The sequence below is a fragment of the Oncorhynchus mykiss genome, chromosome 17 (assembly GCF_013265735.2).
Source record: "Oncorhynchus mykiss isolate Arlee chromosome 17, USDA_OmykA_1.1, whole genome shotgun sequence".
Classification (NCBI taxonomy): domain Eukaryota; kingdom Metazoa; phylum Chordata; class Actinopteri; order Salmoniformes; family Salmonidae; genus Oncorhynchus; species Oncorhynchus mykiss.
Genome location: NC_048581.1, coordinates 19,608,725 through 19,623,450, shown reverse-complemented (window position 1 = coordinate 19,623,450; position 14,726 = coordinate 19,608,725). Strand labels below are relative to the sequence as shown.

Sequence of the window (14,726 nt, the reverse complement as noted above, 5' to 3'; positions counted from 1 at the left end):
AGGTCTAGCATTGTCTTGCATTAGGAGGAACCCAGGGCCAACCGCACCAGCATATGGTCTCACAAGGGATCTCATCTCGGTACCTAATGGCAGTCAGGCTACCTCTGGCGAGCACATGGAGGGCTGTGCGGCCCCCCAAAGAAATGCCACCCCACACCATGACTGACCCACCACCAAACCGGTCATGCTGGAGGATGTTGCAGGCAGCAGAACGTTCTCCACGGCGTCTCCAGACTGTCACGTCTGTCACATGTGCTCAGTGTGAACCTGCTTTCATCTGTGAAGAGCACAGGGCGCCAGTGGCGAATTTGCCAATCTTTGTGTTCTCTGGCAAATGAAAAACGTCCTGCACGGTGTTGGGCTGTAAGCACAACCCCCACTTCTGATTTCACAGAAGTGTGATTGACTTGGAGTTACATTGTGTTGTTTAAGTGTACCCTTTATTTTTTTGAGCAGTGTATTATTATATTATTAAAAACACATAGGTCACTAGCCATCATCATCATAGAGAAAACATAGACTACCACATCAAGCTGCTGACATAGAAAATACCGTCTTCATTTTCACACTGACACATTGAAAGCATCTAGCTAATAACATCTCAGTTATGATCCAGCAGTGAGAGATCGCGTTGAGACGGCCCATGTGGATTAACGGCAAAGCCGCCATTGGAGACACAGCATCCTAAATGGCACCATATCCCCTATATAGTGCACTACTTTTGACCAGGGCACATAGGCATTATGTATTGAATAGGGTGCTGTTTAGGATGCAAACACTGAGGGATCCAGGCACACGGACCACCAGACTCCCAAACTCCATTAGTTATATACTCACATTCTCTGACTTCAACAACACGCTGTTGCAACATATTTCCACACAGACTGCCAGATTTTCTGAGGATATTAGATAGTGTTTTTTCGTTTTTTCCATGACATTTGGAATTATTTAGTTTGCACATCTGAGTACATTAAATGTAAAAACACAATGATGGAATATTTTTTTTATCTTGTTACGATTTGCTATTAATAAAAATAATAATTATGTGTGATTGTTTGCTGTGGTCCTATCGGTGACTGGTACATAGATTGCTATGATACCTGTTAGCAAATGGAATTAGTCAGTTAATAACAACACGTTTCCTCTAAACCAACCATTGTACAGTTTGCAGATGGGACATACCTGAGTATTTGGCACAGTATATTGTTCAATATATTACTGTGTTTAAAAAAAAATATATACAATTACTAAGGCCTTTACATGAAACTACCCCGTAACTTTCAATCTTGTCTTTTTTGCTTACTGCAGTTGGTATTCCCAGTCTCCCATCCCAGTACTAACCAGGCCCGACCCTGAACAGGCACGTTAAGGGTGGTATGGCCACAACCTTATTTTTTAAACCCTTTTCTCCCTGAATTTGGTCCGTTGGCTCATCTCTATTACTCAATGGGCTTTTGAGCGGCGAAGGTCGAGTCCTGCGTCCTCTGAAACATGACCCGCCTGGCTGTATAGTTCTTGTCACACTGCTCTCTTAACCCGGATGTCAGCCGCACCAATATGTCGGAAAAAACACAGTTCGACTGACGACCGGAGTCAGCTTGCAGGCGCCCAGCCCAGTCAATGGGAGTCGCTAGAGCACGATGAGCCAAGGAAACCACACTGGCCAAACCCTCCCCTACCCCAGACGGCGCTGGGCCAATTGTGCACTGTCCTATGGGGCTCCTGGTCATGGCCGGTTGTGGCACAGGATCGAACCCAAGGCTATAGCGGCGCATCTACACTACTGAGCCTCGTGGTTAGAGCGTTGGGCCAGTAACCGAAAGGTTGCTGGATCGAATCCCTGAGCTGACAAGGTAAAAATTTGTCTTTCTGCCCCTGAACAAGGCAGTTACCATACTGTTCCCCGGTATGCCGTCATTGTAAATAAGAATTTGTTCTTAACTGGCTTGTCTAGTTAAATAATGGTTCAAAAATAAGCACAAAAATCTGCACGTGGGTTGTCGTCTTAACCCCACCCTGGCTTAGTTTCTCATATGCAAGGAGGATTTAGAGACAATGAGGGATTGTTCTACTCCTAAACTGTCTCTAGTAAAGCACATTCTTGTCTATGTAATGCAGTCTAACTCATTTGTCAGCTCAAGCCATCTCTGGTGACCATACGCCCAGATTAGCTGCAGGGAACTGGAGTGGAGCCCATGAAAATACAGACTTGTTAACCATTAATATCAAATAAACCAGGTAAATACGGAATTTTCTATCACAACTTACAGGAGCAATTAGGGTTAAGTGCCTTGCTCAAGGGCTCGTGGGCAGATTTGTCACCTAGTCGGCTCAGAGATTCAAACGAGCGACCTTTCGGTTTTTGACCCAACGCTCTTAACCGCTACTTACCTGTCACTTGTGGCCCTTTAAAATCTTTACCCCTCAAATCTTCTCCACTCCTCCCAGTTGTAAAACCCAGAGGAGCTTCTCCACTCCTCCCAGTTGTAAAACCCAGAGGAGCTTCTCCACTCCTCCCAGTTGTAAAACCCAGAGGAGCTTCTCCACTCCTCCCAGTTGTAAAACCCAGAGGAGCTTTTCCACTCCTCTCCGTCAGTAAGTGACAGTAGATCATATCTTAGCCTAGGATGATCAGCTAACGGATGATGTACTTACTCAACATGAATGCACCCAAAACTCCCTCTCCTATCCTACACATGAATTTACTACAGTGTAATAGAAAGTTAATACCCATCTTTAGTCAATGTCCTGTACACTGACTATAACATTCCTGTAGTAATATTCTACCATACAACAACCTTATATCACCTAGTCTAGCATTCCTTCTCATTCTATTCTGCCTGTGGCAGTTGACCTTTCCTGACTCCCTCACCTCCTCTACCTTTCATTATATTTCAACTCTTTCTCCCTTCTTCAACTCTCTCTCCTCCCATCTTCCTCCTCTCCTCTTATTCAACTCCCTCCTACATGATCTCCTCTTTGACTCTCTTCCTCCTCTTCTCCAATCATTTCTCTTCTCTCTCTCCTTGAGGAGTTCTTGCTGAAACAGCCCATTGAGTTGAATGGAGCAGTGGACTGGCCTGACACTGCTTGAGGAGAGAGTTTGCGCTCCAAGTTTCCCAGCCTCCCTGAGGACAATGCTGTCGTTTGTGGCCACTCGGCTCAGCGCTACAAAGACCACACAGACTACCAGCCAGAGCTGGAGGGGATGTGTGTGTGAAGAGAGAGACAGAGTATGCATACATTGTTGCATGTGTGTGTGCGTCCGTGTGTGTGAGACTCAGGGTTGACTGCTAACACTAGTCTGGTTGACTGAGATCTCACATCAGCCAGCTGTAGAGAGGCCCCAGGAGATACAGTGTGATAGAAGCATGATAGGAGACAGAACAGAGCTGGCGGGCCAAAACTGAAAACACAACACACTGACCGCACCCATCTCCCTCCCAAAATGATGCACACACACACACACGATGTACTAAATAACCTTGAAAAGTCACTGACAGCCACGTCATGGCCACTTCAACATCATCAATACACTGCAACAAAAAAACGTCCTTAAACTTTCCTTAATTGAAACCACTACAAACAAATCATACCCTGCTGTAAACACACTGCCAATCAATACAGCCACACACAGCCAATCCACTGCCACGGTCCGGTGAGTCTGGTCCAATAGCGATGAGTCACTGTGTGTCCCCATGGAGACCAGCACAGCTGGTATGTGTCAGGGAAACACCCCTACTGATTAATCTGGAGCGGCCCAGTGCCGTTTCCCCCCGGCCCCGTGTGTGTGTGTGTGTGTGTGTGTGTGTGAAGCCCAGCCTGTCAGCTCTCAGGCCAGTGTTTAGCAGATAAACTGACTCTACTGTGTTTTCAGCATTCTATGGCTCTGAGGTCACTACTAGAGATAGAGTGAGAGAATGGCAATCTGCAGACGCCCTAACATACAACAACCCCCCCCCCCCCCCAACACTCACTTTCAAAAACCTGATATCACTTACATACCTTTCAAATCACCACAATTTCAACCCGTCACTTCTGCTAAGCCTCAAGATCCATATGGACTACCACCCGTCCACTGGGTTTCTACAACTCTCTGTCTCACTCACACACAGTCACTTTGGCCAAGCCTCAAGATCCATATGGACTACCACCCGTCCACTGGGTTTCTACAACTCCCTGTCTCACTCACACACAGACACACAGTCACTTTGGCCAAGCCACATCTAGAATCTCCCTCCACATGCTTTTTACATTTTCTACAAATGAAAACCTCCTGGACGTACAGATTTTTACCAGGCTCTTAAATTCAACTCCAACCAAGACACATGTGAGGGAGACGTTCTATCAGTGGAGAGAGGTTGTGTGGGCAGAGAGCCAGACTGCATATCTGTCCTTTAGAGGAATCGACACCGGTAGAGAGGATCCAGGCTGCTAGCATCTGTCCATTAGTTTGCTCCAGAGAGAGAGGGAGAGAGAGAGAGAGACTGTTTGCTCTACTCCACAGAGAGAGAGATAAGATGATTAGAGCAGAGAACAGAGGAGGAGAGGATGCCAAGCAACAGCAGCACTACCAATAAAACAGCAGCACTACCAACTACCAACACCACAGCAGCACTACCAACTACCAACACCACAGCAGCACTACCAACTACCAACACCACAGCAGCACTACCAACTACCAACACCACAGCAGCACTACCAACTACCAACACCACAGCAGCACTACCAACTACCAACACCACAGCAGCACTACCAACTACCAACACCACATGCAGTGCCTTTTCAAAGTATTCACATCCTTTGACTTCATTTTAAATGAATTAATTAAGATTTATTTGTCTCTGGCCTAAAAAAAACCTTCATGTCAAAGTAGAATTGTGTTGATCAAAACTTTTATAAATGAATTACAAAATGAAAAAGCTGAAATGTCTCGATTCAACCCCTTTGTTATGACAAGCCTAAATAAGTTCAGGAGTAAAATGTTTTAAAACAAACCTTTGTTATGACAAGCCTAAATAAGTTCAGGAGTAAAATGTTTTAAAACAAACCTTTGTTATGACAAGCCTAAATAAGTTCAGGAGTAAAATGTTTTAAAACAAACCTTTGTTATGACAAGCCTAAATAAGTTCAGGAGTAAAATGTTTTAAAACAAACCTTTGTTATGACAAGCCTAAATAAGTTCAGGAGTAAAATGTTTTAAAACAAACCTTTGTTATGACAAGCTTAAATAAGTTCAGGAGTAAAATGTTTTAAAACAAACCTTTGTTATGACAAGCCTAAATAAGTTCAGGAGTAATATGTTTTAAAACAAACCTTTGTTATGACAAGCCTAAATAAGTTCAGGAGTAAAATGTTTTAAAACAAACCTTTGTTATGACAAGCCTAAATAAGTTCAGGAGTAAAATGTTTTAAAACAAACCTTTGTTATGACAAGCCTAAATAAGTTCAGGAGTAAAATGTTTTAAAACAAACCTTTGTTATGACAAGCCTAAATAAGTTCAGGAGTAAAATGTTTTAAAACAAACCTTTGTTATGACAAGCCTAAATAAGTTCAGGAGTAAAATGTTTTAAAACAAACCTTTGTTATGACAAGCCTAAATAAGTTCAGGAGTAAAATGTTTTAAAACAAACCTTTGTTATGACAAGCCTAAATAAGTTCAGGAGTAAAATGTTTTAAAACAAACCTTTGTTATGACAAGCCTAAATAAGTTCAGGAGTAAAATGTTTTAAAACAAACCTTTGTTATGACAAGCCTAAATAAGTTCAGGAGTAAAATGTTTTAAAACAAACCTTTGTTATGACAAGCCTAAATAAGTTCAGGAGTAAAATGTTTTAAAACAAACCTTTGTTATGACAAGCCTAAATAAGTTCAGGAGTAATATGTTTTAAAACAAATCTCAGAATACGTTGCATGGACTCACTCTGTGTGCAATAATAGTGTTGAACATGATTTTTAATGACTACCTCATCCCTGTACCCCACACATACAATTATCTGTAAGGTCCCTCATTCGGGAGCAATGAACTTCAAACAAAGATTTGACCACAAAGACCAAAGAAAGGCACCTATTGGTAGACAGTAAATGTTTGTTTTTTAAAAAAGAGCAGAGTCACTACATAGATACAGACGTTCTTTCTAACTCAGTTGCCGGAGAGGAAGAAAACTGCTCAGGGATTTCACCATGAGGGCAATGGTGACTTTAATGTCTGTGGTAGGAGAAAACTGGGGATGGATCAACCACATTGTACTTACTCTACAATACTAACCTAATTGACAGAGTGAAAAGAAGGAAGCCTGTACAGAATATTACAAAACATGCATCATGTTTGCAACAAGGCGCTAAAGTAATACTGCAAAAAATGTGGCAAAGCAATTCACTTTTTGTCTTGAATCGAAAGTGTTACGTTGGAGGAAAATCCAATACATTACTGAGTACCACTCACCATATTTTCAAGCATAGTGGTGGTTGTATCATGTTATGGGTATGCTTGTAATCGTTAAGGACTGGGGAGTTTTTCAGGATAAAAAAGAAACCGAATGGAGCTAAGCACAGGCAAAATCCTAGAGGAAAATCTGGTTCACTCTGCTGTCCACCAAGAAGACAGTGAATGTTACGGTTTTGACTTAAATCTACTTGAAAATCTATGGCAAGACCTGAAAATAGTTGTCTAGCAATGATCAATGTGACAGAGTTTGAAGAATTTTGAAAATAATAAATGGGCAAATGTTGAATACTTTCTGAAGGCACTGCACATCTTACTGTACATTGTGAGATACTGATATACTTGGGATTTGCTTTAAATTCCAGGGAATCACATGGGTAACCACTGAGCGGTCTTTAAACATGACCAGATGGAGCGGTAGTAACGATTATATCATAATAACAAGGTGCATGACATCATTACTGCGAGAAGTCCTGCCGATCAGGAAGTGGAGTGTGGAGTCAGTGTGGAGCGTGTTAGACTTACAGCTGAGTGTTTCACGTGGGTCTGGGGGGGAGAAGAGGTTTAAATGGCAGCCCAGGGAGCTCTGTGCGTGTGTTTTTTTGGTATTACTATCTTTGTGGGGACAATAAGTTCTCACAAGGATAATAAAACAAGGTAAGTTCAGACAAGTGTGGAAATTAGTTGGTCCCCACAAGAAAAAAGGCAATTTTAGGCTAAGTTTAGGGTTCTGGAGAATATGATTTTGAATGGGAATAAATGTTTTGGTCCCCACAAGGATAGTAAAACAAACATGTGATATGTGTGTGTAGGTTTAAATGGTGGCCCAGGGAGCTAGCAAGGTCTCTTTACTGTCCTACACACTGGTCTAGTACAGCTAGCATAGCTCGTCTTACCAGGGTGAATGACAGAGGGAGAGAAAGAGAGGAACAACTGGACCTTGCATGGTTGGTACTGAACCCTTCAACATCCACCCATCCATCCATCCGGTCCTGTAAAAGGTTTACGAGTCATGCAGCTTTTTCTCTCTATTCTGTCTCTCCTTTTTTCCCCTCCTCCGGTCCTCCTTTCAGGGGTAGTGGGTGTACCTCTCTGGGCTAACACCCTCACAACCCCTTGGAATGCCTGGTCCTCTGTCTCTCTGTGCTGTGTGTGTGTGTGTGTGTGTGTGTGTGTGTGTGTGTGTGTGTGTGTGTGTGTGTGTGTGTGTGTGTGTGTGTGTGTGTGTGTGTGTGTGTGTACCCCTGGCCTAGACATTAGTCACATCAGACTGCCTTGGAGGAATGGAATAAATTAACCACATGGAAACGCATAGAGAGGGGAGAGAGAGAAAGAGAATTGAGGCCAACACCATTGTTAACTTGCATCATCACAGAAGTATTTTAACACGAAAACAGGACCAGCCGACAAATAAGAATTCGTCATTTTCAGACTTTTGTCTCTTCAGATATTGCTATCGAGGCAAGATAACAGACAGAAAAAGCACTATGAAATGATTAACTAGCTTAAAGTGACAAACTCAAATCCACTTTCCATTGTGGTGTAATGTAGAAATGCAGTATAAGGAGCTTAGCCAGAGAGATTAGCAGCCTCACTTAACTGCAAATCCTAAATATGGACGACGCACCGAGCAGACAGACGACGCACCAAGCAGACAGACGACGCACCAAGCAGACAGACGACGCACCAAGCAGACAGACTATGTCCACGGACAATTAAAATGGAGAAAGCTCTACATGCAAGCCGTCACATTCCATAAGAAAGCAATTGACTTACCTAGTTAAAGAAAGGTTAAAGACTGGTTGATTCAAAGATAAAACTACAGTGAAAACGGAGATAGCTCAGATAGCAACCTTGACAAAGCTCATAAAACACCCCTCCTCCTCCTCCCCCTCCTCCTCCTCCTCCTCTCCCCCCCCCCCTCCTCCTCCTCCCCCCCCCCCCCCCCCCCCCCCCCTCCTCCTCAGTTTAGAGCATCTTTGTTCATTCAGTTCCTACTCTGGCAGGTTGCCAAGTCCCACGCAGACACTATATGCCCAGGTCAGACCCAGGCCAGACCCAGGCCAGACACTATATGCCCAGGCCAGACCCAGGCCAGACACTTATTGCCCAGGTCAGACCCAGGCCAGACACTATATGCCCAGGCCAGACCCTATATGCCCAGGCCAGACCCAGGCCAGACCCAGGCAGACACTATAAGCCCAGGCCAGACCCAGGCCAGACCCAGGCCAGGGGGAAAACAATGCTGACTGCTTGCTTACGTGTCTCATTATGTGTCAAACACGTTCCCTGGATAATGTTGACAGGCCAACCTAGGCATTATCGTCATGACTAAAGCGTATTGTCATGACCTCGATACACAGTTCAGAAACTGATGAGGAGGCTCATGCCATGTAGCATAAATAGTAGTGAAGTTGTCCTCTGAAGAGGGGTGGTGCTGTTAGGACCATAAACACGACAGGTTGGTACGTCAAGGAAAACGTCTAGACCAGACTGAGCCGGCGAAAAATGATGAGGAGATGAAGAAATGTTAAACAAATCAGATGACATAGGAGAGGCATGGTCAGGCCCTCTTCAACCACAGACGGGGGAGGAGAGGAACAAGGGAGAAAGAGGAGAGAGAGACAGACTGTAAACTGAACATTTTAGGGAGACAAAAGCAGTCACTATTTCCCATGTAGGATAACTTCCAAAAGCAGTAAAACATCTTGTGGTGTGTGTGTGTGTGTGTGTGTGTGTGTGTGTGTGTGTGTGTGTGTGTGTGCAACCACAGTAAAACGTCTCGCCAGACAGGCACAGAGTGACCACCAACAGACAAATCAAAGCCATATCATTTGTTAGTTCAGCATTTCCAAAATAAGCAAGTGGCAACCCAGAGTGTCCGTTTATTTTTGAAAACGTCTGTGGCACGGTGGAGAAAGATTTCCATGCAGAATAATGCTTAGCCTACTGCACATGAGACAACGGCAATGTCTTTTCATTAAAACACATAACAAGTCTACAATGAATGTGATACATGAACTGGGGTTGTTGATACAACCCACTGGTGCTGCTACACAATAAGTCAGCTAGAAGAGTGACGTTAATTCATGTAAATAAATATATCTCTCACCTCTCTGGAGAGATGACTTCCTCGTCCGGTCAAATCGCTAACACCGTTTCCTCACCTGGAGAAAACACAAAACAGACAAGACTTATTCATCTCCTGTCTTACCGACTTAACGATCTCATCAACCAGAAAGCTTTTTAACGTGTCTGGAGCAAAGCACTTTAAAAACAGCAGACTTCTTAATAATTAGACACAGAGAGACGTTTCTATTTGGTTTAAAACACAACTCTGCTATTACAATACATGCTTCTGAGGCCTGCTCTGCATAGATAGACAGAATGAGTCCCAAGTGACACCCTATTCTCTGTTATAGTGCACTATTTCTGACCAGACCCCTATAGGTCCTGGTCAAAAGAAGTGCATAGGGTGCATTTGGGACTCACACAGATGCCTCAAGGAAAAAAACAGTTTAGATATGAAAATATTAAATGAAAAAGGTGGGCCACTTGTAAAATAGCACCCAGGCTTCTGATCTTTTAAAAGAGGCTTGGAATGCAGTCATTACACATCAAAGTCATCGTAACGACATCCTTCACATACACATCGTTGACTCAAACACCAACGTCCTACATCATCATAAAGGACGGGTATAAAGCAAACAGACAAAATAATCCCATTCTATTTCACAGCACAACCTCATTTATCTGGGGGTCAGGGGCCCAGTGTACAGGGTGTGTAGCCTCTCATTTAGCTGGTGGCCAGGGGCCCAGTGTACAGGGTGTGTAACCTCTCATTTAGCTGGTGGCCAGGGGCCCAGTGTACAGGGTGTGTAACCTCTCATTTAGCTGGTGGCCAGGGGCCCAGTGTACAGGGTGTGTAACCTCTCATTTAGCTGGGGGTCAGGGGCCCAGTGTACAGGGTGTGTAACCTCTCATTTAGCTGGGGGTCAGGGGCCCAGTGTACAGGGTGTGTAACCTCTCATTTAGCTGGGGGTCAGGGGCCCAGTGTACAGGGTGTGTAACCTCTCATTTAGCTGGTGGTCAGGGGCCCAGTGTACAGGGTGTGTAACCTCTCATTTAGCTGGTGGTCAGGGGCCCAGTGTACAGGGTGTGTAACCTCTCATTTAGCTGGTGGTCAGGGGCCCAGTGTACAGGGTGTGTAACCTCTCATTTAGCTGGTGGTCAGGGGCCCAGTGTACAGGGTGTGTAACCTCTCATTTAGCTGGGGGTCAGGGGCCCAGTGTACAGGGTGTGTAACCTCTCATTTAGCTGGTGGTCAGGGGCCCAGTGTACAGGGTGTGTAACCTCTCATTTAGCTGGTGGTCAGGGGCCCAGTGTACAGGGTGTGTAACCTCTCATTTATCTGGTGGTCAGGGGCCCAGTGTACAGGGTGTGTAACCTCTCATTTAGCTGGTGGTCAGGGGCCCAGTGTACAGGGTGTGTAACCTCTCAAACAGCAGTGAATGGGAGGGGAGTTGTAGAGGAATGCTGTCAAAGTGTAAATATCTTTTCACTTCCCAAGTTCTTAGGGTCAGGAGTGTCCCCTCTCTTCTCATGCGCTCTGTCTGCACGTTATGAACTCTGATGGGGAACCAAGTGCAGCTAGACCCCATGGACACCCCTGGGTCAACGATGTCAGAGCCTCAGAGCTATGGGGAGTGTGTGCGCATGTCTGTGTCTGTGTTTTAACATGTTCTTCATCATAGCACTCAGCAGGTAGTGATTTCCACTATAGCTGGTGGCCAATGGCCCAGTGTACAGGCTGTGGAACCAGGTGCCCCTACCAGACCAATTCAAATATTATTTCAGGTATTTTAAAAATAACTATACAGATAACTTTCTTTGGAAAAAACAAAATAGTTGAATATTGGAATGTGTTTGTATACACTTGGAAAGTATTTGAAAATACTCAAATATACTGACTCAAATACACTCCCATGCATTTATCATAGGTATATGGAAATACTTTCAAATACAATTTGGCCGACTATTTATTTTTTGTTTTTACAAACGACCATTAAAATACTGAAGTAAAACTACATGTTTTGGGCTGTGTATTTGGATATACTCAAATATACAGAAAACAAAACGTATTTAAATAACACACCCAGGTGTGGCCCCTACACACACACACACACACACAGGGCGGTGGCAGGGGTAGCTTGACCTGCCCGTGATAGCCATCTCTGTCCTCTGAACAAACACCAGCTGTGTCAACACCAGAGTAGAGTACAACCTATCATTAGTAGAGAATCAATGTCATGGTTAGAGGATTGTTGCTAAGGGAAATAGAGACTCATACACATACTAGCATAAGGGTTGTCGTTAGTAGTCGTAGAGCGTAGTCGTAGAGTGTTGTCGTAGCTCTACTTGAGCAATGAGCATCTACCGATTCTAACTACAGATTCGATGGTGAAAGCATCAAAACTAGGGGTGAAACGGTACGTTAACCGTTCGGTCCACGGTGCACGATTCGGTACGCACTGCGAACCGAACAATACATTAATCATATATTATAGCTAGGAAGATATGTAATTGTAAAAAAATAATATTATTGCATAAACCAATGGCGTATAAATTACAGTGGAAAAAAATCTACATAGTAATAAAGTTGTCTTTAAATTTAAAAAAAATAGTTTAGTCTCGTAGCTGTATGCAGCTCCGCTCATTAGTTATTCCATTCCAGGGAGAACAGAGCTGAGACCGTCGTAGCGGCAATTAGCCTATGAAGGAATTAGCAGTTAGCTACATGCAAAGGAGCAACATGGCGAGCCAGAACTAGAAGACGCCCCAGTACCATTCAGGTCTGACGTCTGGGAACATTTCGGTTTCCCTGGAAACTATAACGGGGATTACCAACGAGTGGTGGATATAACTTCAACATGTAGGCTCTGTTCATTACTGATAGCCTGTTAGAGTGGTGGATATAACATCTACATGTAGGCTCTGTTCATTACTGATAGCCTGTTAGAGTGGTGGATATAACATCTACATGTAGGTTATGTTCATTACTGATAGCCTGTTAGAGTGGTGGATATAACTTCAACATGTAGGCTCTGTTCATTACTGATAGCCTGTTAGAGTGGTGGATATAACATCTACATGTAGGCTCTGTTCATTACTGATAGCCTGTTAGAGTGGTGGATATAACTTCAACATGTAGGCTCTGTTCATTACTGATAGCCTATTAGAGTGGTGGATATAACATCTACATGTAGGCTCTGTTCATTACTGATAGCCTATTAGAGTGGTGGATATAACATCTACATGTAGGCTCTGTTCATTACTGATAGCCTATTAGAGTGGTGGATATAACATCTACATGTAGGCTCTGTTCATTACTGATAGCCTGTTAGAGTGGTGGATATAACATCTACATGTAGGCTCTGTTCATTACTGATAGCCTGTTAGAGTGGTGGATATAACATCTACATGTAGGCTCTGTTCATTACTGATAGCCTATTAGAGTGGTGGATATAACATCTACATGTAGGCTCTGTTCATTGCTGATAGCCTATTAGAGTGGTGGATATAACCTCTACAACATGTAGGCTCTGTTCATTACTGATAGCCTGTTAGAGTGGTGGATATAACATCTTCATGTAGGCTCTGTTCATTACTGATAGCCTGTTAGAGTGGTGGATATAACATCAACATGTAGGCTCTGTTCATTACTGATAGCCTGTTAGAGTGGTGGATATAACTTCAACATGTAGGCTCTGTTCATTACTGATAGCCTATTAGAGTGGTGGATATAACATCTACATGTAGGCTCTGTTCATTACTGATAGCCTATTAGAGTGGTGGATATAACATCTACATGTAGGCTCTGTTCATTACTGATAGCCTATTAGAGTGGTGGATATAACATCTACATGTAGGCTCTGTTCATTACTGATAGCCTGTTAGAGTGGTGGATATAACATCTACATGTAGGCTCTGTTCATTACTGATAGCCTGTTAGAGTGGTGGATATAACATCTACATGTAGGCTCTGTTCATTACTGATAGCCTATTAGAGTGGTGGATATAACATCTACATGTAGGCTCTGTTCATTGCTGATAGCCTATTAGAGTGGTGGATATAACCTCTACAACATGTAGGCTCTGTTCATTACTGATAGCCTGTTAGAGTGGTGGATATAACATCTTCATGTAGGCTCTGTTCATTACTGATAGCCTGTTAGAGTGGTGGATATAACCTCTACATATAGGCTCTGTTCATTACTGATAGCCTGTTAGAGTGGTGGATATAACATCTACATGTAGGCTCTGTTCATTACTGATAGCCTGTTAGAGTGGTGGATATAACATCTTCATGTAGGCTCTGTTCATTACTGATAGCCTGTTAGAGTGGTGGATATAACATCTACATGTAGGCTCTGTTCATTACTGATAGCCTGTTAGAGTGGTGGATATAACATCTACATGTAGGCTCTGTTCATTACTGATAGCCTGTTAGAGTGGTGGATATAACCTCTACAACATGTAGGCTCTGTTCATTACTGATAGCCTGTTAGAGTGGTGGATATAACATCTACATGTAGGCTCTGTTCATTACTGATAGCCTGTTAGAGTGGTGGATATAACCTCTACAACATGTAGGCTCTGTTCATTACTGTTAGCCTGTTAGAGTGGTGGATATAACATCTACATGTAGGCTCTGTTCATTGCTGATAGCCTGTTAGAGTGGTGGATATAACATCTACATGTAGGCTCTGTTCATTGCTGATAGCCTGTTAGAGTGGTGGATATAACCTCTACATATAGGCTCTGTTCATTACTGATAGCCTGTTAGAGTGGTGGATATAACCTCTACATATAGGCTCTGTTCATTACTGATAGCCTGTTAGAGTGGTGGATATAACATCTACATGTAGGCTCTGTTCATTGCTGATAGCCTGTTAGAGTGGTGGATATAACCTCTACATATAGGCTCTGTTCATTACTGATAGCCTATTAGAGTGGTGGATATAACATCTTCATGTAGGCTCTGTTCATTACTGATAGCCTATTAGAGTGGTGGATATAACATCTTCATGTAGGCTCTGTTCATTACTGATAGCCTGTTAGAGTGGTGGATATAACTTCAACATGTAGGCTCTGTTCATTACTGATAGCCTATTAGAGTGGTGGATATAACATATTCATGTAGGCTCTGTTCATTACTGATAGCCTGTTAGAGTGGTGGATATAACCTCTACATATAGGCTCTGTTCATTACTGATAGCC

General features: G+C 43.3%; 1 protein-coding gene across 2 annotated transcripts in view; it reads right to left on the bottom strand.

Annotated features, from left to right (window-relative positions):
- Positions 1 to 14,726, bottom strand: part of LOC110485619 (gamma-adducin) — a 143,834-nt gene that overhangs the window by 101,840 nt on the left and 27,268 nt on the right. For both annotated transcript variants that reach the window (XM_036949240.1, XM_036949239.1), the window contains exon 2: positions 9,559 to 9,613. The gene's annotated coding sequence lies outside the window, so the exon portion shown is untranslated. The remainder of the gene's footprint in view (positions 1 to 9,558; positions 9,614 to 14,726) is intronic.